At 45.1% G+C, this 24,368-nt stretch overlaps 1 protein-coding gene across 4 annotated transcripts in view; it reads left to right on the top strand.

The window, feature by feature from the left end:
- LLGL2 (LLGL scribble cell polarity complex component 2) overlaps window positions 1–24,368 on the top strand; it is a 1,008,116-nt gene that overhangs the window by 113,016 nt on the left and 870,732 nt on the right. Inside the window, exon 1 of one of the 4 annotated variants that reach the window (XM_086930754.1) lies at window positions 23,068–23,087. The exons of 2 other annotated variants lie outside the window; for them this stretch is intronic. The gene's annotated coding sequence lies outside the window, so the exon portion shown is untranslated. Of the gene's footprint in view, window positions 1–23,067; window positions 23,088–23,227; window positions 23,311–24,368 lie in introns of those variants that run through there. One more of the 4 variants, XM_086930753.1, reaches the window with a different exon arrangement.

Here is a 24,368-nt window from a genome sequence, read left to right as displayed (position 1 = left end):
TATCGCAGATAAACCTTGCTATTATCGCAGAAAAGTCAGCGATATTCATGTATTATCGAGCAAATGCTCTTAGCCATGTTATCCACCTCCCATTGGATAACATGGCTAAGAACTGCTCAGGGCAGGTGTTAGATTTTGGAGATATTCGCGCTTAGCGCGAATATCTCCAAAAGTTGGTAATAGGAGATAGCGATGTTAGGGACTGTTTCCAGTCGCTAACATCTTGGCACGCCACTTTGCATGTCATTAGTGATAAGTATCACTGACATGCAAAGCGGGGCCCAAGATGGTCGCTATCTCCTTTTAGCTGTCACTAACTGGTGTTAGCGACAGCTTGGTAATAGGGAGATAATTTTATCTCCGCTTTCATGGCTTTTAAAGCCAAAAAAGCGGAGATAAACCCCCTTGATAATATGTCCCACGATTCCTTGGGGGTTTCAGCTGACAGGGCTTGGTATTGTGTTACATGGTAATTTTTCCAGGAAACGTCAGAGGGTCGATGCAGGAGTTCTAGAAGAGGTGATAAACCATTTAAGCCTCATGAACAAGCGCATGGTCTTTTAAAGATTTGTGAAGTACTCGGGGCGGCGGTGTGTGTGTGCCCTCTTTCAGGAGCGGGCGGGGGGGCACTGCCAGCAACTTGCCAGGTCAGGTAGTGTTCAACACGTGCATCACCCTTTCTCTGCCTGCTATTGCGCTCCATGCTTCGGAAAGGTAAGAAAAAGAACGTGCATTTGAGTTTGAAATGTCCGATCCTGCAGCAGCACACTTCCAAAGCCCACACATGACAATAACCCGATTCAAGGCCCTATTCACCCGTTTTTTAAAAAATAGATAACACTCCAACAAAGTAAGATTATAAAACTTTATTAACTTTTAACTATAATGAACGGAACAAAAACTAAAAACATTTAAACATTTTTCAACTCAAAAAGCAACAATGGTTAGAAGCTGTCTTTTGTGCGAATAGTCCCAAGGCAGCACAACGTGCAGAGTTCTGGACGGCACCCAGGTGATGTCGCCTGGGTGCCGCACTGGTTTTGGAATCCTACAATGCAGCACAGATAAAACAGCGTGGGGCGTCCCGGGTGGTGCGGGGGGAGGCCTCGTCAGTAGCGGTCTGTTGTGCGAATAGTCCCAAGGCAGCAGAACGCGTTGAGATGTTGATGGGACTGTGTCCAGTGTCCCATGGCTGACACAACATGTACGACAGGCACCCAGGTGATGTCCAGTAAACTGCCGCACTGGTTTTGGTATCCTACAATGCTGCTCCGAAAATTGGCGTGCGGTGCCCCGGGGGGGGGGGGGGGGGGGGGGGGGGGGGGGGCGTGGGGCAGGCGGCGTGAACGGGCCTCCCCAGGTGGCGGCCATCTAGCTGAGTTGCGCCCGCTCTTGCGGCTCCAGCGTCTCGCTCACCATGTTGTTGAGTTGCTCCCACTCTTGCAGTGCAGCGATAGGCGGCTGCCACATGGCTCTTAAAATGGCGGACGGCTCCTCGGTTTTGGGCCTGGTCCACTGAAATGGCCCTGGGACACCTTGGAACTCGGACGCTTGCCTGCTAGGGCTTGGGCTCCATTCTCGAAAAGCGTCCCCTCAGCCGTGAAGATTCTACAAAAGTCTTGGGGGCCCCCGACTCCCGCAGGCTTCCGGTGGGGAGCGGCTGCCATGATTGCTCGCGGAATGACCACGACGGAGCCACGAGATGGTGGTGCTCTCATGCTGACGCCAGCTTCAGTCTGAATGATCCAGAAACAAGGTGGGGCTTTCATCGTTTGGGAAAAAAAAATGTTCTAAACCAATGAAAAGTGTTATTTTTAGGTCATATGACCAAGCCTTCCATCTTTAGGAAACCAAAAGTAAAATGAACCAATGAAAAGTTTTATAAACAAGTCACATGACCTGTTATGCGGCATAGGGCTACAAAAAGCGTAGAAAATCCGTTGGCACGTGAGGCGGCGTCAGTAGCGGACCGATGTGCGAATAGGCCGAAGGCAGCACAACGCGCCGAGATCCGGATGGCACCGAGGTGGTGTCCAGCAAATTGCCGCACTGGTGTGGCCATCCTACAATGCTGCGCCGAAAGACGGCGTGTCCAGCTGAGTTGCGGTCACTGTTGCGGTACAGTGACTCGAACGCGCCGAGATCCGGATGGCACCGAGGTGGTGTCCAGCAAATTGCCGCACTGGTGTGGCCATCCTACAATGCTTCGCCGAAAGATGGCGTGTCCAGCTGAGTTGCGGTCACTCTTGGGGTACAGTGAGTCGAACGCGCCGAGATCTGGATGGCCCCGATGTTGTGTCCAGCAAGTTGCCGCACTGGTGTGGCCATCCTACAATGCTGCGCCGAAAGTCGGCGTGGGGTGCCCCGTTGGCTTATGAGGTGATGTCAGTAGTGGACCGATGTGTGAATAGGTCGGAACCAGCACAAGGCGCCAAGATCCGAATGGCAAGTCCTGGATGTTGAGTGCCTCAGTTGAGAGTTCTGAGCAGTGCTTGTAAGACTGTCTGAAGCTTATTTGCACCTGCTGCAGCTTCACTATTGCCCTGGTGTGGCCAAAGGTGGCACATGACATAGGCGGCCGGCTCCCGAGGTCCGGCGGAACTTTTTTCCTTTTCCTTTCTGCTTCTTTTCCTACAATCCGTTTCATCTGAAGACACGACCAGGTCCCTGAATGTGTGCAGGGGGACGCTATTGATTGAATGAAAATGGCGGCTTGACACAAAGCTGACTCAAGCGTTACTGTTGATGCTATACAGACAAAAATTGGTTTTCAGTTTGTACATTCTTCAGGTTTTTTTTTTCCATCCAAGTCTGATTGAGAGTTTGTAGAAAAATGGCTTCAGATTTTCCACATACTACTCTTCAACATTCTTCCTAAATGTAACAATGTGAAACTCACTAGGAGAACGGCTGTTTCTGTTTCCTTTCAAAATGCTGCCAACAATATTTTCTGAATGGAAGACACCATCTTGTAGCATAAAGGGCCGAAAGGGGTTCTGGTCTGGCCGATGGTTGGTGGAGACATTTTGACTATATCTTGGACCTGCCCGGCCTCGCCCAAAATGGCGCCGGTATAAATGGGACTCGTAACTCCTTGCCCGCAAATGTATATCTAGAAAATGTTATTGTAAGTGGCCCTGTCGTATTTTAATTACAAAATGTACGTCCACCGATTCCGCAACTGTTAGACACCTTTGTTCTTGCAACCTACTGGCCCGCTCGTTACGTTCTTCTACAGTGTAAATGTCTCCTCATCATATACGATTTCAGTTTGCTCCGTGGCCGGCCCACGTGGTTATAGGCCCGTATTTGTATACTGACATTTTCACAATAAAGGTTTTTAAAACAAAACACGGTAGTAGTATTTACATTGGTAAAGTTTTTACTTTTAGTCACTGTTTTCGAATCAGTAAAGGCAAGTGAAATAAAGCAGTCCAATTACATGACGGATAAAAGGTATAATATGTAGGAACGCAGTAAAGATAAATGCTTAAGGGCAGTTGTGTTTTTCATGTCTGCAATATAAAGTGATCGATAAGAATCTGATAATCAGGCGTATCGGCGCCTAAGACAGCAGGCCGAATCTCTTTTACTCAACGGCTCCGTCATGGAAGGAAGAAACGCCCTTTTTCTCGAAAAAGGAATATATTTTACTTACAAGACAGTTGTAAATTTTCCGGGAAAGTACATTAGCCTGGAATATTATAACATATGTTTGAAAAAAAAATATTGTTCGAAAACAATAAAAAGCGTAATTTTTAGGTCATATGACCAAGCTTTTCATCATTAAATTAACAAAAGTAAAATGAACCAATGAAAAGTTTTATTAACAAGTCACATGACCTGTTATGCTTACGTTACGCGCTGCGCGCCGCGCCTCGGATCACTTCCGGGTGCGGTAACGCGGCGTGTCATATAACGCATTACGCGACAACGTAGGTCAAGAATATAGTCAAAATGTCTCCACCAACCAGCGTTCGGAACACAACCCCTTTCAGCAGTCCAAAAAGTTCTGTTAAATGACAACAGAGGGGACAGACAACAAGAACCATCAGTCAAAGAGGGGAGGGCAAGTTCTTCTCTTCCGGGTCATGTTGGGGCGCTACCGGAACTGATCGAATTGGTAGTCTACAGTGTTTCTGGATGTTTCAGACTAAAGCTGGCGTCAGCATGAGACCACTACCATCTCGTAGCTCCGTCGTGGCCATTCCACGAGCAATCATGGCAGCCGCTCCCCACCAGAAGCCTGCGGGAGTCGGAGGCCCCCAAGACTTTTGTAGAATCTTCACGGCTGAGGGGACGCTTTTCGAGAATGGGACCCAAGCCCTATCACGGAAGCGTCCGAGTTCAAAGGTGTCCCAGGGCCATTTTAGTGGACCAGGCCCAAAACCGAAGAGCCGGCCGCCATTTTGAGAGTCCTGTGGCAGCCGCCTATCGCTGCACCGCAAGAGTGGGCGCAATTCAGCTGGATGGTGGGCAAGACGCTGTAGCCGCAAGAGTGGGCGCAACTCAGCTGGATGGGACAAGGTTCAGAATTGAAGAGTCATCAAAAGGCAAAAAGTTCCGCCGGACCCCGGGAGCCGGCCGCCTATGTCGGGGGCGATCTCAGGCTACACCAGTGCTATAAGACTTGGGGAGGGTGTCGGAGCCAAGCGTCTTCTCCGAGTCCATGGCCATCACACCGCCCCTCAGGGGCCTCCGTCAAGCTGTTTAGGAAGGTAACATATCACATTGTTTTCTAATGCAGTCAGGTCCACAAACGACACTCACTTACTTTGAGAATAGTGAAGCTGCAGTAGGTGGAAATAAGCTTCAGACAGTGTTACAAGCGCTGCTCAGAACTCTTAACTATGGCACCCAACATCCAGAACTTATGCCATTTGAGAATGGCAGTGACATCGAAGCAACTCAGGGACCAAAACCATTAACGTACTTTCACGTATGAAAATCTTACTTGGGGAGGGGGCAGGAGCGAAGCGCCCCCTCCCAGTCAGCGCCACCACACCGTATGTTGAAAATTTGAAGCCATCGTTCTACAAAGTCAACCAAACTTGGATTGAAAAATCTAGAAAAATGTACAAACTGAAAACCAGTTTTGGTCTGCATAGCATCAGTAGCAACGCTTGAGTCAGCTTTGTGTCAAGCCGCCATTTTGATTCAACAAAGCACAGGCATTGAAAAAGGCTCAAAGTCAGAACTTTGAACTATGGCACCCAACATCCAGGAGCTTGCCATCCGGATCTTGGAGCCTTGTGCTGCTTTCGACCTATTCACACATCGGTCCACTACTGACATCATCTTATAAACCAACGTTATGTAAATAGTTTTTTAATAAAATGTTTTACCCTGTTTCTTTGCTGGTGTGTTGTCTATATTTTTAATATTTGCATAGGGTTTGTCGTTATTTTGGGCGGGATGGGTGACGGAGCCGAGCTGTCTTGCAGCCCTCATGGTGTGGAGCTCAGTTCATCTCACTATTTTCGTATTTCTCATGAAGGGTTGTTCCTAATATTTCTATTTTAGCGAGGTCAAAAAGAGATCCAATTAGTGGCCTACTGATTTTGCTCGATTACTTTTATTTTTTTACACGATTTTTCACTATCTGCAAAGACTAAACAGAGTGTTGCGACTTTGTGCTTGTTTGTAAATAGAGAATGATCCAAAGAGAACCAATTCTAAAACAGTAAATGCTTGGACAACAATCAATCAAATGGAGAGACATGCAGGCACGACGGATTACAACGGGGGTAAAGGCCTGCGTTAACTACCCTTCAGTATCTGCAAAGAGAGAGTACTACTAAGACAAAAGAGGGGAGGGGGGGGGTGCAGCGTTCAAAGCACATCAGCGTGCATAAATACAAAAATGTTTTTATCTATCACGTACTTGACATTTTAAAGCTTTTCATATTTGCTATTAAAAAACCAATGAAATTCACAGAAAAAACCATAGGTTATAGTGGATATATAGTTAGGAATTTGCATTTACAAAACCTTGAAAATTCAATGAAAAAACCATTGGTTTTAGGCCATATATAGTTAGGGATTTGCATTTACAAAACCTTATTTTACTCGCATAAAACCATTGAAATTCCATATATAGTTATAAGCGCTAACTATATATCGCGCACCCGCAATCCACTGCTGATGATGTCACATATTACATCATTCATGACATGGTTAGTGACATCACTGATGACATCACTGATGACATCTCAAATGACATCACTGATGACATCACTGAAAACATCTCATTTGACATGACTGATAACATCACTGATGATATCATTCATGTGATAATACGATGAACCTCTTCAGACTCTAATATAACCTTAGATACAATCAGTGTAAACAGACACTCACAGACTGTCACTCATCCATGGAGTTACTCACACACCTAGTCAGTCATGCAAAGAATCAATCACACCTCCATTTCCTCAAATATACAGTTATACAAACTTTACTTATTCAAACATATACTAACACATATTTACTCTCTTATACAATCCCTGATACAAGTTCACAATGATCCATACAGCCACTCACACATTCACTGGCTCTTATGCACAGTTATTTATATATGTCAACTCTCACATGTACTGTGTTTTACATATGTACTTACTTTGACATGTAGCACTGAGATATCCATTCACTCACCAATACACTCATGCACACAGTCAACCGCCCATACAGCTGTTTCCACATGCACTTTTGAACCCATACATCTAGTGAATCAACTGCTCACACATCTATGCACAGAGTCACACACCTCCCAGCCACCCACACACACACTCAGTATCCCATACAAATACTTGGGCAACCAATCAATAACCCATATAGTTACTCATATAGCTACTTATCAACACATGCAACAGTTTACAGAACAACAGACATAATGATGCACAAATTAAGACAGTTTAGTCACTAACCCATGCACTCAGTGAGACACATTTAATCACTCACTCATACAGTCAGTCATGCACCTACTAAATCCTTCATCCAGACACTTATACATCCACTCATTCTTCAATATGTAAGACATTTGTTTACTTTACAGAAACAAACAGTCACTGGATGTTGTCATCAGTGATGTCATCAGTGATGTCACTAACCATGTCATGAATGATGTAATATGTGACATCATCAGCAGTGGATTGCGGGTGCGCGATATATAGTTAGCGCTTATAACTATATATGGAATTTCAATGGTTTTATGCGAGTAAAATAAGGTTTTGTAAATGCAAATCCCTAACTATATATGGCCTAAAACCAATGGTTTTTTCATTGAATTTTCAAGGTTTTGTAAATGCAAATTCCTAACTATATATCCACTATAACCTATGGTTTTTTCTGTGAATATATATATATATATATATTTTGCTGGAAACACTTTTGGGGGCATTTCTTGCTGTGTCTTTTGGCTCCTGTTGGCTCCTGGAGGGTCATTGCCTCACGCTGGTGTCCTGCTGTGCCCTTGTCCTCCCGCCGCCGCACACACCATCGCGGCCGCAGTGGGGAGGACTACGCCTCCCAGGCTCCTCAGCGACTGAAGCCGCGCCCACCAATCACCGCGCCCGGAGGCGCTTTTAAATCGCGCCTGCCTCCCGCGTCACGGGAACTCGCGCGGGACGCACCAGGAGAAGCCCGGGACAAGAGAGGGGCCGTCTGGCCGTCTGGCCGTCTGGCCGTCTGGCCGTCTGGCCGTCTGGCCGTCTGGCCGTCTGGCCGTCTGGCCGTCTGGCCGTCTGGGGCCGGAAGAGGCCGCGCTGGGCCACCCCTCTTGGACTCTGTATACAGGTTCATGATAAATCTTAAGTTGTATGGCACTAAATAGTAAATAGTGTCTTTTAGCTTAAAAGAAATCCTTTTCAGTGGGGTTTAATTGTGTTTTATTATACTAAGAGCTCGTTTATGTGCTCTTTCTTATTTGTTCCATAAATGTGTTAATTTAATTGGCGTATGGTGGTATTGATATCTTGCCTAGGATATTCTTCCATTCATTGACCTATTTTATTCACACTCCATGCTTAATAATGGGGAAGAATATTCCTATACAACCTGCCCCAATAGTTAAACAAAGGGTAGTTACCAACCCACCCTTCCCAGTCTGACAGCTATTGACAGAATGCTGCTGAAGACTATTGGGGTAGTTGCCTCTGCCATCGAAAGCACAGAAAGACGCTTATCACTTCCCGCTGGCTCCCTCCCCCCCCTTACCTGTTACAAACGTTTCAATGTTTACTACTAATTCTCAGGATTCGATGTTAGCTCCATCTTTTGCCGGTTTCCCTGGGGTTCATCCCACCTTACCAATTAATGGGATACCTCTTGGGGTGCTTCCTCCTTCCATTAAACCATTGCCCTCCCTAACGAGGCTATCTGCTACCCCCTCATTTTTCACTAGTGATCGAATTCTTGATCCTCCTCTTCTGAATGAGGACTCTACAGAAAAGGGGGGGTGTGGCACACCTTTAAGCCCAATTTCTGTCTCTATTATAACTGATAATAGAGACAGTCCGTGTGTTGGAACTAGAGGGCCGAAGGCTAGACGTAAATCATTCTGGGAAAGAATGGAGACCCTCCTACCAACACTTCTGGAACCTATCTGCTTAAAGGTTAAGAATATTGAGATGAGGTTGACCAATATTGAGGGAAAGCTTGATATTAATCAGCAGCTATCTCAGGATAAATCAATTTCTATACTACCCCAATCTACTGCTACTTGTTCGAATGTAAATCCCAAAACTAACTCACTGGTACCAGTAACTCAAACCCAAGATCAAACTAATAATTCCAAGGTCACTGGCCGACTAGAGCATACAAAAACGAGGGGGGATATAGGAAATACTTCTGGGTTACCTGTCTCAAATCCAGCAGTTCAACTTAGAAGGGCTGAGGATAAAATGGAGACAAGTACAATTTCAAGTTTACCTACTTTGAATTTGCCCCCAGAAGCGACACCATCTACTGTGGTGTTAGCCAATGTTCCTTCATTACCCCCTAATGCCTTTGAACATTGGTTGACCCTAAGGAATAAATCTATTCACTTTTTTTACCTACCAAGTTTGGGCTTAGAAATCATTTGTTTTCAGAGTTTAAAATGGCCAGAAGAGTGAGCTGGTTGGGCACCTCCGATAAAACACTGAGGGGTGACTGTGTAATTCTATCATTTCGGTCACCACATTTGGTGCGTACTATAATCGAGAGAGGTTACATCGGGACATTGGACCCAGATTTTGTTAACATTCTTCCCCTGGGTCATTTTTATTGTCCATCTCGACCAACTAGGTGTTTAGCTCCCCCTCCCCCCCCCGTCCACCTCTAAATTTTGATGGACCATTGGGCAGCAGATATGGTGTACCAACATTTAATCCATTTGACACTCTTAGTGTCCTATAAAACAATGACTGACTACAGGTATATAATACCATCCTCACTCCTCTAGATGTAGTGGTTGACCCCATCCCCTATTCTGGTAATGGGGAAACCACAATGACAGATGGGGGGAAAGTGTTTAGTATAGCCCCGACTATCTCTGGGACGTTGGGACACACAGGGGGCTCCGCGACTATAGATGGGGGATCAGAGGTGGGCAGTGACCATAGGGTCTCTTCTATATCAACTGGTTCCGCCTCTGTCGTCCCGGCTATCCCACTGATAGTCCCATTGATGTGTAAAATTTCCTCTTGGAATATTGCTGGTATTCGATCTAAAATCGCCAATTCAATCTGCTGGGATTTCATTCAGACACAAGATATGCTCTGTTTTCAAGAAACCTGGAGTCTTGATCCGGTCCATTTAAATGGCTTCAGGACTTTCCATACTCCAGCTGTGGCTGTTTTACATGGAAGAGCAAAGGGTGGCTTGAGTATTTCTTTGTCTAATAAACTGGACCTTGTAAGAGTAACTGAGCCCATTACAGACATTTATTTTCAACTTCTAGTACTTGTCTTGGCTTCTGATACTCTATTGCTCTTGTTAACCTATATAACAATATTCCTCCTGGCGATGTATCTATTGTTTTGAGTAAATTGACCAAAGCACTGTTCTTGCAGGAAAAGGCCTATAGACATAAATTGATGATACTCTTGTTTGGGGATTTTAATTGTACTCTGTGCAGTATGGTGAAGGATAATAGGTGTGGAATAACTCCGGATGATGGCTTGGGCCATTTACACTTTAATCACTCCCTTCTAGGGGAACAATTTAATAATTTGTTAGCTAAATTTGACTTGGGATTTGCAATTGAATTTTGTACTTTACCATCTGTCCCTTCTTCAACATTTCACGGAAGGGGCTGTACTACAACCATTGATTATGCTATTGTTTCTAACAAATGTGGTGGTAGAATCTATTCCTTTAATGTCTCCGACATCGCATTAATTGACCACTTTCTGCTCTGTCTGGCCATCCAGCTGCCATCAATGTCAACTCTGATAAATCATAAAGAAAGCGACAGCGTAGACGTGAATCTAGCAATTGGTAGCGTTAATGGATATACGTTAAAATGGGCCATGGTGAACCAGGCAGAAATAATTAAATTAGTGGTTGGTAAATGTCTACATGAAATAATGACTTGTTTAAGGGTAGATTCTCCCCCTGAAATGCTTATTGCTTCCTTCTCCCCCTGAAATGCTTCTTGCTTCCTTCTCAACAATTTCGAATGAAATCAAGTCCTCCATTGTGAGACAATTTAAAAACCATAAGCAGAAGGGAGGTTGGTTCGATTCTAAGTGTACCAGGGCTTATGCTCTCCTAAAGAAGGAATTGCATAAGAAACCCAGGTGCATTGGGGAGGTTGGTAGACTTAGGAAGGAATATAAAACAGCAATAAAGGATAGGAAGAATACGCTGAGAGCTGAAGCCTGGGAAGCTCTGCATTTAGCTTCCACCAGGAACGATAGTGTGGGCTTCTGGAAACTCATCAGAACTCCCTTTCTTAGGGATGAGGATGGTCCGAAGTTGGAAATTGCAATTCCTGAATCTGACCTGATTAGGCATTTCTCTAGAGTGTATGAGGGTGAAAGTCAAGTGGGATCTGTGACACCTCACTCTGAATATCCTACCTCTAGAAATGTGTGTTTTACCCTGGAGGAAGTTGAAAAAGCCCTGTGTGTAAGCCAGGGTGGTAAGGCACCTGGCCCAGATGGTATCCCCAAAGACATTTTTAAGACCACCCCTTCTTTGTGGGGCCCTCTCCTGGTCCAGGTGCTTAATGCCAGCTGTGTTGCAGATTTTCTGCCCACTTGGGTGGAATCTGTAATAGTTCCTATTTACAAAAAGGGGGACAGACAAGATCCGGGTTGTTACATGCCCATTTCCCTCTTAGATTCCCTTACTAAAATAGCGGGTCGAATAATTTTGGACCGGCTTTTGATGTGGGCAGAAGAAAAATCTATTTTATCTGATCTCCAGTATGGCTTCTGTTCTGGTCTAGGGACAGTGGGACAGGGTTTAAACCTACTAATGCTGGTCGGTAAATATACAAGGGCCAAGAAGGGCAATCTGTTCTTGGCCTTCGTTGACCTCTCTGCTGCATTTGACTGTGTGATCCACTTCAAACTGTGGATCTTACTGGGACAACTTGGGGTTGAAGAAAATATTATTTATTATCTTAAATGTTTTTATCGCGACGCTTCAGCCTACGTTCGCTTTGGCCTAAAGGGGGAACGCACAGATAAAATTCCAATCAGGAGTGGGGTCAGACAGGGCTGTGTCCTGGCCCCTTTTCTTTTTAACTTGTATATTAATGGATTGGAAGAAGCTCTGTGCAAAAACAGCCTGGATCCCCCATACGTAGCAGGCCGCCCCATCCCCAGCGCTCCTGTATGCTGACGACGCTGTTCTTATGTCACGTACTCAAGTGGGATTACAGCGTGTGGTAGATAGCTTTTTCCATTTCATGAATGAGCTGGGTCTAAAAGTTAATACGACCAATACTATGTATTGTGGCAGGCCCTGCAAACCTAAGTGGGCCATATTTATAGCAGGACAGAAGCTTGAATCTACCAAGCAGTTCTCATATCTTGGGATACTCTTCACCCAGAGCGAGTCGTGGTCGCAGGCTGTGTCAGCTAAAAAACTTGGCGATGATTCATTCAGCGGCCGCTCCTAAGACTTTTTCAAGGAAATTAGGCACCAGACCACCTGTGGAGCTAATTAAGATCTACAAAGCTAAATGTGTGGCTGGTACTACTTATGGCAGTGGGGTATGAGACTTTGCCAACCCCTCGCCTATCCAGGTAGTAGAAAACTCCTTCTTAAAGTTTATCCTTGCGGTTCCCAAGAGTACCCCTATTTATAACGGGCATGCAGAGCTGGGTCTTGCTTTCATATCTGACCTAATTAAGCTGGAGCCTGTGCTGCTGTGGCACAGGCTGTGGACAGAAGAAGCTACACAGCTTAATAGAGACATCTTGACAGATATTTTAAAATTAGATGGAGCCATGAGGATACCGTGGCTGAGATATGTTTGTAACTTTTTAAAAGACATTGGAAAAGAGGAGTATTTTTTAAATCCTAGTAATCTCAGCTATCTCGCATAAAGACTTGAAGAGTGAGGGCTTAGCTTTCCTGGATTCTTTAAGAGTTGCAACTGAGACTTTAAAAACCTTCTGCTCTGCAACATCAATTGATATTAACGACTTTTAATATTCAGCCCTATTTAATCTATGTGCTAGACAATTATGAAAGATTCTTATTGTCTCACTTTAGATTTGGTATTTACCATAGACTGGTTAGTTTCCCTATAGAAAATAACTGGATGCACGATTTACCTCCCTGTCCCTGTGACGGCATTTCACCTGAGAGTGCTATCCATGTCTTTCTATTCTGTAAATTTTACGATGTGATAAGACATAATGTTCTATTACCATTCTTGAGAGAAATGGGCCATTGTCCATGTCGTGTGGCTAGGTTTAACATTCAATGTCTTGATAATCATCTGTGTGTCGCAATAACTACATATTTTTGAAAAATGTGATGCGCAGTAGGAAAAGTATGATTACCTAAATGCATTTTAAAAGTCAAAACATTATGGATTGTGAATCCCCTGCAATTGATGAATTTTTTTCGTTTGTACGCCAAAGATAATCTGTATAATGTATTTTTCTTAAAGATTTTAATGAACTGTTTTTGTGTACTTTTATGATTGCTTTTTAACAATCGAATAAAATTATATTTGATTTGATATTATATCAAAATTGAAAAACATGTATTTTTGACATCGCAATGCGCATATTTTCTGAACTCATATGATGACATTTGGAGAAAAACTATTACATTTTCTAAATAAGCTATAATTTGTAATTAGAGCGATACATGATGTGATATTGGGGAGACTTATTACTCATAATATACCCTTGGTGATAGTGGCTTTGCATCTACTGGGGTTATGCATTATCCATGTATAGGCATTCTCAATTAAAAAGCATTTTTTACATTACTGCTGGGTACCTTGCTTGATGCACTGAGGTGATCACTGCTGACAATCTTGCTCGGAGTGGCCACTTATGTAGTCTTGCCTGATGTGCTGAATATTATAACACTAATAATATTAGTAGCTCAGGATGACTTTCATTCAAGATAAGTAGCTCTTATTACAGAAATCGTTGGAGACCCCTGACCTACAGTGACATGGCCCAAATGCTATTTTCACTGTGGCAGGCCTAGCTGTCATATGTAGAAAACTAACGTGCATACTAAGATACTAACACTGTATCTCAGGCATGGAGTTAGCTAGAAAAATAATTAAATAACTATTTTTTAAAAGATATTAACAATTCAATGCAATTGTAAAGTGATCTTTTTAATAAATATTTCAGGAAAAGTAATTTTTTTTTTTAAGTTACCTTTTCCCTGCCTGAATTCCATTTGCATTTGCCCTCCAGGTTCCCCCAGCCAGACAGTTATTACCTTGAATAGGTGTGAAATGCCTCCCAGGAGCAAATAATAGGCTGACATTGGTGGGCAGTGATGACGGTTCTGAACTCCATAGAATATACAGGGTCAGGCTGTGGGCATTCTTTGGACACTTCAGTATCAAGTCCTTCTAGAGTGTCAACTCCTGCTAGAACAGTCCTCCTGGGTTTACATATAACACTTGAGGCACGCTTGAAAGCGAGAGAACAGGATGCCAGGACCGTCCTTGTGCATCTTTTGTCTGTTTACTGAAGAATGCTGCATTTGCCCTACCTGACTTCTGTATCCGGGTTTGTTGTGGGTACGGTGTCGGCTCCTAACTGTATTATAGTGTTAGATGTAGGATGACACTAGCATTACCATAGTAAACTCCCCACACACACCCAGCCCTCAGAGCCCATGTTTCGTGTGGCTGAAGACTTTCACCTTCTTTAAAATGCCCTGAAATGTTGCATTTTGGACATGTTAGCAGTAAGGCAGACAGAAGCTACTTTCAAAAGTGGGTAGAGTTGACCCCAGGAACTTTTACCTCAACAATTAGGGAGGTCCAGGAGTCGCCTCACTTTCTAGCTCATGCCACTCATTAATGTGGCATCTCCAGGCACACACTTCAGAACACTTTCATGGCCTGCGGAGAGGAACCCTGAAGGACTTCACCTCCTCCCTACTGTATCCATGGAGAAGAAGTGGTCTCCAAGGGTCAGTTGGCTGCCCTACTGTGTGGCTTCAGGTAGACAAGCTGCGAGAGGTGTTTTCTTGGACTTTACTGATCATTGGCAACTGGATCTGGACTGAGCCTGCTATTTGCCACTTTCTGTATCCTGTCAGTTTGTAAATGCCTCCCCTGAGGTCTTGGGGGCTTTAAAGGTATAGTCCTGTGGTTGATTGGGACTGAAAAGATAATCCTAGTTGGTGTATCTGACCCAAGCTTCATCGTGGTCCTCCTCAAATAGTGCCTACGTCCCAAACTATCGCAACCATTGACCATATTTAGAACTTTGTGTTTTTTGGTACTGTTTCTATTCACAGTTTTATGAAGTCATATCATTTGATAATGATGTATTTTCATTTTATATTTGTTTTGAGGGTTAATGATGTGCCATGTTTGTTTGCGATTAATACCAGTACAGAACATGGGGCCTTTGACCTTGACGAGGGGATAAGACAAGTGGGGTAGCAGGGTCGGATGATGAATATTTATAACGTTGTGCTAATAGCCTGATTTTTTTTGGGGGGGGAAATCAATAAAAATATATATTTTTTTTAAATGATGAGGCATGTTACATGGATTTTATTAAAATTCTGTTCATCAGTTGGGAGTGAAAGGTCCGGAGGCGCTCAGGTACTTACCTACAATTGCAGTTGGTTTCAGTGGCATTTTTTCGGTTTAATATCTGGAAGATGTTAAATATTTAGAGAAATCGGATGTGTATGAGTTAGCACTTTTTGTGTTAGCGTTGCCATACAAATGTAAACATTTTACTACTCAATTAGTGATCAACTTGTATGATGTTGTATCAAGAAAGTGTAGCAGGTATTGGCATAAAAATGCCTTTTTGGAAGACCTTGATAAGACAAAAAGTACTGTACAATCCAAAACGAAAGAGTCTGCTAGTTAACTAAAAGGTTGTGATCTTTTGGGATGTTGGTGTAGAGTAAAGGTAGTGGGAAGGGTTTGAGTGGAAGAGGACAGTGAGAAAATTGATGCCTAAACGAAGATGTTAAGTTTTGTTTGGTAACATGTCATTTTGCTAATTCCCAAAATTGTCCTGTTTCAAAAGCTTAATATTAGTGATGTGGGCATGCAGGACATATTGCACAAGTCTGCAAGAGTAGCAGAAAGAATAGTGTCAATGTGATGACAGATGAGAAAGGGATTTATGAGGAGTGAAATGCTTTAGGTTTGTTTTTACATGGTGCTGATAGCTTTAAAGAAGAGGGCAACGATATTAAATTTGCATTCAGGTGATTATTAATGGGCTAATGCTAAAGATTCTTGCAGGCCACACAATGTTATTCGTGACTACTTTTTGAAAGATTTGGAAAGATCAAACTCTTGTTCCGAGTGATGTTAGTTTGTGGTCAAATGGTGTGGCTAGAATGAATACGATGGGTGGTTTTGCTGGCAGAATAGAGAATGGTGATAAAGATGTGAGTGGAAATGTGTATGTAGTCAGAAAATGGATAATCTGAATGAGAAGCACATAAGTGAGTTTCAGCTGGTGCTAAAACTGTGGACCAGGGTTTTTCAATTGTAAAAGAGCGAAATTTGGGTAAAAACGTGATCCATGAAGTTGAATAAGACTTGGTCGTATAGGTAATAGGCGCCACAAGGTAATTACACAAATTATTCTTACAAACTAGCCTTATTGTTGACGGTGCTCAAAGGTTAGAGAGAACCACCTGCCTCTCTAGGTTCTGTAGCATTAGCAACAGGAAATCTTTAGTCATAGACCTAAACACACGTAAATTTCAAATGTCCGTTTTCAATAATTGGTAATACATAAACACAAGAAAATCATTCCATTTGTTCTTCTCTTTTCTTTTCTTCTTTTTTTATTATGTCTTCGTGTTTTCAATTAGTTAACAGTTCCCAAGCCAACACGTGTCTCGTCTCCTCAGTATGGTTGTACATGTGACTTGTTCACGGCTGAAACAAATTCACTTCAATATATTTCTAGTATGGCGATAATTCCAGGCCACACTAATCCCGTGGCGTGAGGGGTAACTTCTAAAAGGACTCATAAGCCGTTCTTCGTATCAACTCCTTTAAATATCCAATGTTTATGTATGCCTAGTAAATTTCTGTAGAATCTTAAATCGGAAAGGCGCCGGTAAGCAACCTCCCCCGCCTCACGCCGGACTCCAAGTGGCGCCTTTCTGATTTTAAGATTCTACAAAAAAGAAGAAAAGAAAAGAGAAGAACAAATGGAATGATTTTCTTGTTTATGTATTACCAATTATTGAAAACTGACATTTGAACTATGAAGTTGTTGAGCATGGTGTAGATAGGGTGCCTTCTTAAATGGTGGGAAAATTAGAAGGATCTAAACGTGATCATGATGAAAGATTGAACTGTTATCGGTAGATATTTTTGCAATGTTCCGTTTAACTTAAGGGGTGAACTTTTCAGTTTACTTTAAAAAACAAAATGTGCATTGATGGTATCATCAAGCCGATGCAGTGTACGGCGTTGTTTTGAGCAGTTCATATTGCTCAAGAGAAGAGAGTAGAACGTCTGCTTCTGCTTGAATTTTTACCATCAATACTGATCTCCGTCTTAGGTGCATCTCCAATACCAGTCGGTATAGCCACTCTTCAATCTGTCATTACAAGTTTTAGTTCCTGAAATCGGGAATAACTTTGCGGACTCAGAAATGTTCAGAGCGGTGTCTGTCCCAGGAATGTGTCTCCTGGCAACTCACAAAGAGGGCTTTGGAGTCTTAACCGTGCAGCATAGATGGACAGCCACCCCATTATCAATAGTGATAATTTGGGGTCCAGATCGGATTGGATGTCCTGTTTTTCTAAGTGGAATTTTCATTCAGTATTTCAACTGGGTGTTTTCTATTCTCAATCTTGGCATCTTAAGGCATTTTTGATAATGAACGAAGGTTTTCTATATTGTCTGATGCATGTTGGGTTAACATTCTCAGAGTTTTTAATGTCTCATTTGTTGTGAGCTGTGGAGGGCCGGTAATAGCTTGATGTATTATACAAAGCTTTATTAACCATTTTGGGAGAAAGAGGGAACATTTAGGAAGGGCAAATAATTAGGTTGCCAAAACCAAGTATTTGAGACTTGTGATGTTGAGGGGCGGAGTGAAAACTTGTACTGAGTTGGGTAAAGGCATAGTATTTAACGTGCTAATAAAGTGTTTTCTTGCAGGTTTTTTTCACAACAGATTTTATTGAGCAGTTGAAGCAGAGTAAAACTGTGGCTCCCCACAGTCAGGAGATCACCACCAAGAGTTATGGTACAGTTTATAATGCATGCACAATGTCCGATCAATAAGAGGAGAAAAGCCCAAGAAGAACAACCCCTTATCCCACCCCTACCCCACCAACTCCCACTGCCCCACTACCCCACAACCCCCCCCCAATTCCCATGCTAACCCCATGCACGTGTGTATAGAATGTATGCAATACTTGGGTGCGATGTGATAGGTATGCCACAGATCTCAGGCCCACGCGGCACATCTCATTTATACGTCCTCCTCTCGTTCCACCCGGGGATCCAATGACAGCCCCCTATAATCAGCCCACCGCTTCCAGATCTTAAAATGCTTACGGGGGCATCCCCTTGCTTCAAACACTGGTCTCTTGAGTCCCATGCAGTAGTCTAGGCCAGCCTTCCATGCACACAAGGGGGGGCTCTTTCTCCCTTCCATGCCTGGGCCAGGTCTCTCTTGCCCACAACAAGTCCCAACAACAGTAAGTGGCGCTTATATATGTTCCCACCGATACCCTCCATGACATGGAGCAGCCCCAACCGATGAGTGGGGGGGAAGATCCCACCCCAGGACCTCGGACAGGCAGCCCCATACACCCCTCCAGAAGCTAGACAGTCTAGCACACGACCACACCGTATGCAGCAGCGTACCCGGTGCGGCTCCACAGCGCAGACACTCCGGAGACTCAATCAGTCCCGCCTTCCACAGTCGCTCTCGGGTGTAATAGGCCCTATGAAGATATTTAAATTGGATTAGCCGAAGCCGCATTGCAATTGCAGCCCCTCGCGGGGATTCCAGGGCCTCCCTCCAATCATCCTCGTCTAGAGGACCAACATCCACCTCCCATGCCGCCCTAAGGGGAAGTAATGTGGAGGAGCAATGAGTAACCAGCGTCTGGTAGATGCGGGAGACCTTCTTATCCCCTAGGTCTCCCATAAAGACCTTCGTTCGACTGGACTAAACTCGGGGAGAGACTCCAAGTGAGCGATACTGGGGGCCAGCGCATGACGCAGTTGTAAATAGCGGAAGAATTGAGATTGGGTCATGTGGAACTCCGCGCTGAGCTCCTGAAACGATTTGAGGGTGGTCCCGGACATCACTTGACCCAGCAACGAGATCCCAGTGGCCTCCGAGCCATCAAAACCGGCCAGAGTAGAAAGCTCCGGGAGCAGTCCATTGTTCCACAGTGGCGTTTCTGCCGTTAGCTTGCCCCACCAGCCCATGCGGCGCAGCGCCTGTCTCCAGACAGCAAAGACCACTTTCGTGACAGACTGCAACGACCGCCGCAACCGGGCTGAGTATAAGATCGTGTGCAGTGTATTTTCCCCCATTAGCGAGCGCTCCAGAGCATAGGCCGGGTCCCCCCTGTCGCCATACCACCATTCATTAAGAATAAGCAGTTGGGAGGCCTGGTAATAGGACAACAGATCGGAAGTGGCCAGGCCACCGCAATATGTGGACAAGAAGCATGTCCGTAGCGCCACCCCGGCCACTCCTCCAGCCCATAGGAAGCGGCCCAACACAGAGTTGACTTGTCGAAACCACTGAGGGCTGATGGGGTGGGGGTAGTTCTGTAACTGATATCGAAGGCACGGGAGCGCTACCATCTTGAAGATCGCAGACCTGCCGAATATGGTTAGAGGCATTCTAGACCACGTTTTGGTATCAGCCTGAACTCGCTCCCATACAGGCACTATATTGCGTTCCCAAGCAACTGTCGCCGATTCCGACAGGAACAACCCCAGGTACTTCAACCCGTCGGACGCTACCCGCAGTCCTGCCGCCCAGGGGTCTGTTATGGCTCCACCTACCAGCACCCACAGAGTGGATTTGTGCAGGTTCAGACGAAGACCGGAAACCTCCCCGAAGATACGCATAATTTCTAACACTCTGGGCCCCGAGCGACGTAAATCTGTAAGGAAGAAGAGGACGTCGTCAGCATACAATGCAATTCTGTCCACAAGGTCCCCACTCCACACAAATCCCCCGGCAGTTCATGTCCACCCCTTCCGTAGTGAAAAGCAGATCACCCCAGGTTTTCAGCGACCATTCTCAGAGTGATCGGACTCCACTGTTCCACTGTTCTGTGCCGCGCTGGCAGAGACGGATCTCTTGCATGATCAGGACCTACGATGTCGTCCACCCCGGGCCGGTCGGACCGTCCGCTCCGTCCGCTCCTGTGACGAGCCCCTTGAGGCGCCTGGGTCCAGACCCGGCTGGGCATGTGGCCTGATCCGCACAGTTGTTTTCTTGCAGGTTTGACAAATGTATGGACATTGTGCTGGCAAAAAAAAGTTTGAGAACGGTAATAAAAAGTGTGGACAACAAAGTCTGAGTTGGTTTGAGTGGATAACGTGTTAGACTTTATTAGGATTAGGCTTATAAATATGCCTTGCAGTGCTGTGATGTTGCTGTATGATTCGGCATCGCAGTAGTCTAAGTGTTGAGGAAGTGTTTAAAATTAAATTTTACAGTGGTAAAGAGTTGAAGTTAGATACTGCATCACTTTAAGGTCAGTTTAGTAGTTTTGTTCAGTTATTAAGATAAAAAACATGGTCTGTGCGGAGCCACAGAAAAGTTTAAACCGCGCTTTTAGGAAACACGTTTTTGTTTGTGCAAATATCATAAGCACTTAGTGAATGTCCTTTTAGGGAGTTCTTAGGAGTGTTCCAATGTATCCTATTGGTCGACTTGCTACTAAACTATTTTAATTTCATTTAATCGTTCAATACATTGCTTATGAATAATGCCCAAGAAGATTTTTGTCTAGAAGATCATGCGAACAGTGAAGCAGAAGTAACTAGGGATGATGAGTTATTTGGTGGCATTTGTGGATAATGATCTGGTGCAGTGAGTTGTATCAGAAGAGGGTGGTAATTCTAGAGGTGGGGAAGGGTCAAGATGTAGTTGTTGACCGACGGAGAAATGTTTGTCCAGGACATATTGGAATGTAAGCCACAAGCCACTGTCTGTGCGGCGAGAGCTGTTTTTTTTTAGGGTGCTGACTTTGAGCCTACATTTGGTTTGAGATCTGGCTTGGAGAAATTAGCGCTTGTTGGTCATTTAGGAGCAGCTATAACTAAAAATGATTGTGTTGGGATTAATAGCGGCCATCATAACTGATGATGTTTGTTTGATGTCGTTTTAACCATACATGTCCAGAGGGACAGTGGTCATGTGACTCTGCTACTATAATTTTCATGTGTTTTACTTATGAATAAATCCTTGCATTAATCTCAGCTGCAGGTGATTGCTTAGGGCCGAATTTCAGCCCCACTGTGCCACTATAAACAAAGCCAGCAGTATGCAAATCATTATCTGATCCTGTGCCTGCATAAGTGACTTGTAATCTAAGTAAACCTCTGCACTTGCCACAAAATCGTTCTCTTGTCCATCATGTCTCTCAAACATAACCAGACAAACTCTCCTGTGGTATGCGTCATGAAGATGTGAGTGTGATGTTAATCTGGAATGGCGCAGTAGAATGTCAAGAATGAGAAAGGACAGCTTGGAAAGTGGAAGGAGGTGAGAGAGAAGTTTTAATGGAGGGGTCAGTTGGCAGTCTAGTTTTTTGCTGATGGGCCTGTGCTGCTTTCCTGTATAATTCTTACAAATAAACTACATTGTTCTTACCAAGGGACCCGGGATGTGACATTTTCTCTTTGTCTTCCCTTCTGGACTCTTTAAGAGACACGAGAAACCGTAAAACCCAGCCCTTATAACTACTCCATCATCAGAAAAGATCGTCTGGGTAATATATAGAGCAGGGTTGCTATCATCCACAAAAGTACTTTTTTCCTGCTCTCTTCTCTCTGTTCCCTCACTCCTGGGTATGTATAGTCTCATGGCATTATCATTCCCACCTATAACACTTTACCTCATTATAGAGTACCTGTCTCCCTTTCTGTAAAGTTAAAGTGTCTATCTCCTACCTACTGAGCTGAAAGCATGTATTGTCACTCTGTTACCCTGTTGTTTTTTGCTGCCTGGTGCAGTCATTCCAATCTTTTTCACTCCTACTGTCACAAGTCCCTCCTAATATTCTCTATTTTGAGCCTTGTTAGACTCCTTTGCCCTTAAGGTGTATCTTGACAGCGCAACTGTATGCTGCTATGTTATTATCTATTCTTTAAAATATACAGAGTGGGCTATGGCTCCATCCAGAGGAAAATCATTCTCTCACAACATACAATTGGCTGTTTGGTGTACTTCACCTTTCAGGAAGTGCTTCCTTTGAAATGCATGAGGTACTATTTTATCTCCGAAAAGTAAACTTAGTAATAACACTATTTTTGTCTCCTGCGTACTTTCTATATAGAAAACAATCCTTTTTGCTATTCTCCCCTCCAAAATTGGCAAACCTGATATGGCAGGCTTTAAGACCTTAATGCGATAGACCACATTTGTGAATGTAAACCGCATTTGTGAGCGCCTGTGTTTCAATGCATTGGCAGATTAAAACCAGACCACTGCATGTTAGGTTTATTGTTGGATTTATAATTCCAACCTGCATGCATTTATCACGTTGCTTAGATGACTGTTTCACTTTTTACTAACCTGTTCGTATGGTAAGAGTTCTGTTTCACTATCTGCTCCCACTGCTCTGAACCCTTTCCAACGGTAAGCTTTGCCTAGTATCATTCTACTTTGGCACTATTTCAGTGTTTCAGTTACTGTCGCATTGCGACTCAATCTGCCCACTGCACTTATATTTTAACCTGCCTAGCCTGCATACTTCCGGCATGCTGTTGCCTCAGTACCTTGATTTGCTCCCGCACCTCGCCATTACGAATTTCTACCATGACTGTACAGTGATCTAAAACCTGTATGGAGCAGAGTTCGTCCTACTATAGAAGACAAAGAACGGTAGAGCAGATAAAAGGCAGACCAGAGGGCATCTAAGCTGTGTGTGTATAGCAGGTGTAGCGCATGCGCAAACACTGCCGGTAAAGGCAGGCCTGCCCTATACGTGCCCCTCATGTGAATGCACAGTTTCAGCTACAACAACCCGTTTCCTCCGAGCTCGAACGTCTCCAGCAGCTGTTATTTTACGTGGTTGAGCTAGATCTGAAAACACTTTTTGTGGGTTTCCTTTTCTTTACTCGTTTTTTTCGTTAACGCCGGGTGTTTTCGAACTTTTAGAATCACGAAGAATTTTGGGGACTTCGTAAAAAGAACCCGGTTCCAAACCTCGGCCTGAATCCCGTTGTTGTCACGGTAGGCATTTGTGTGACTTATGTTTTTGTGCAGGACAATGACTATTTCTGTCCAACGCTGTGTTGTTAATGCCCTCATCAGGAAATGCTGTTCTGTGTACTTGCGGGGGCTGGGTTGGCAGGTAGGAGCCCAGCGTTTTGTGCGCGCCTTCCTCTGTTCTTCCGCTGCTTCCTTCTTGGGTCCTACTGACATCTGAGGTGCCTCTCTCCCGCCAGGTGCTACGGTAAGGGGGTTCGTACGTTTGAATCTCCATAGGAGGACTTTGCCTGTGTGTTTGAAAGCCCGTTACGAGGCTAATCCAACTGCTAAATTTGCGCGATTGCTCATGTGCCTGCAGCTGCAGCAGAACATTTTATCTGAAAGAAACACGTTAGTGTTAGATTCCTTACCTTAGAATATCCCCAGGCGTCAGTCTGGATCCGGAAACTTTTGCGTAGCAGTACCCCTGCGCGTCGGTAGGCGTCGTCTGCAGGCGTCCCCTGCGGCTCCGCGTCCGTCGTCGGCGTCGTGCGCCGTGATGACGTCGCTGGAGTACATAGACGCCGCCTCCGCGCGCTGACGTCAGTTCTTCTTTTTTCCGCGCCAGTGGACGCAGATCTGGAAGAGCAGTACTCCGGTCTTTGACCAAGTTTTTCGACTTTTTTCTCTATTGTGCCTGATAGGATGCCTGGATTTAAGAATTGCGATGACTGTGAGCGCACGATGTCGGTCACAGACCATCACCGCCTCTGCCTCCGGTGTCTGGGCCCCGACCACGACGTGGAATCGTGCCTCGACTGCCGGGCCCTTACCAACAAGGCTAGGCGGGAGCGGTCCCGCAAGCTGCTGGAGCTCCGGGTGTCGGCCCCACGTCGGGACCGGGAGCGGTCCCGGTCCGGCCGGAGGTCGGGGGAGCGTTCGAGGGAGCGGTCGCGGAGCCGCGCTGGGCGCTCCGGAAGTCGACACCACTCGTCAGGCTCGTCAGGTAGGAAGCACAAGAAGTCGGGGCGTCGTCATCGTACCCCCGACTCCCCCCGACGCTCGCGCGATGCGGCCGGGGGCTCGGGTGACCCCAACCCCGCGGCTCCGCGAGAGTCGCCGGCGCGGCCTGCCTCATACCCTCCGGTCCCTGGGCATGGCGCGACGCCTGAGGAGATCGAGGCGTTCCTCATGGCCATGAGGGCGCTCGCTTCTCCGACGGGGCCTACGGCGCCTTCGGGCCCAGTGCTACCGTCTGGGGGCCCTGGCGGTTCGGGTGTCCCTGCCTCGGCGCCGTCGGGTGCTCCGGGCCCGGCGTCGCCG

Source organism: Lissotriton vulgaris, chromosome 7 (assembly GCF_964263255.1).
Source record: "Lissotriton vulgaris chromosome 7, aLisVul1.2, whole genome shotgun sequence".
Taxonomy (NCBI): domain Eukaryota; kingdom Metazoa; phylum Chordata; class Amphibia; order Caudata; family Salamandridae; genus Lissotriton; species Lissotriton vulgaris.
The sequence above is the reverse complement of the archived record's forward strand: the minus strand, read 5'-3'. Positions and strand labels throughout refer to the sequence as shown.